This window comes from Myotis davidii, unplaced genomic scaffold (genome assembly GCF_000327345.1).
Source record: "Myotis davidii unplaced genomic scaffold, ASM32734v1 scaffold438, whole genome shotgun sequence".
Classification (NCBI taxonomy): Eukaryota; Metazoa; Chordata; class Mammalia; order Chiroptera; family Vespertilionidae; genus Myotis; species Myotis davidii.
In genome coordinates, this window is record NW_006290031.1 from 2,172,190 (window position 1) to 2,172,949 (window position 760).

Sequence of the window (760 nt, forward strand, 5' to 3'; positions counted from 1 at the left end):
ATTTCACTTCAGCACTGCGCCTCCTCTGAGTCTGGATATGATATTCTCTTTACTCCTAGTTGTAGAATTTCCACTCAGCCAGCCCTCCTGTGGTTCTGGATGTTGTCCGTTCCCTGCTTCAGGCTTAATTTGAATTGGTTGTTCAAGGCAGCAATCTCCGAAGTTAACCTATGCCGCCATCTTCGGTCTCGGAAAATACATATAATTACATATTGTTTTGTAATTAATCACTATGCTTTACTTATGTTCAAATTGTAACAATGAAATTGGGGGTCACCACAACATGAGGAACTGTATTAAAGGGTTGCGGCATTAGGAAGGTTGAGAACCACTGCCCTAGAAGAAGGCAGCACCTGACCACAAGCTGACTGTATTAGTCATTATCCATTAGGTTACGTTCAGAGTCATTCGGCCAGGACATTGACGTAGGTTTTAGGCCATGATTAGCAGCTTTACTTTATAGAAATTCATTAACCTAAAGTTCCCATGTGTAACCTCAGCACACTCAGGAACACCAGAGCTCCTTAGGGGAACTATCTTTATATTCTGTGAGGCCGCTGAGCTCGAGGGATTGATTGACTGACTCCCAGCTCTACCACCTACTGACCTCGAGCAATTAACTTGACTTTTGTGCCTCAGTTTCCTCATCTGCAAATTAGATAACACTTACCTCACATGTGAGGCTTAAACACAGTCATTGTACATAAACTAGCCCAGCGCCTGCGAGGTGAAAGCCCTGGCATATCTGCAGGAGTCTGGA

At 43.9% G+C, this 760-nt stretch overlaps 1 long non-coding RNA gene across 1 annotated transcript in view; it reads right to left on the reverse strand.

Moving 5' to 3' along the window:
• LOC107182929 overlaps positions 1–760 on the reverse strand; it is an 8,984-nt gene extending 8,224 nt beyond the window's left edge. Inside the window, exon 1 of the long non-coding RNA XR_001513689.1 lies at positions 671–760. This is a non-coding gene — a long non-coding RNA (uncharacterized LOC107182929). The remainder of the gene's footprint in view (positions 1–670) is intronic.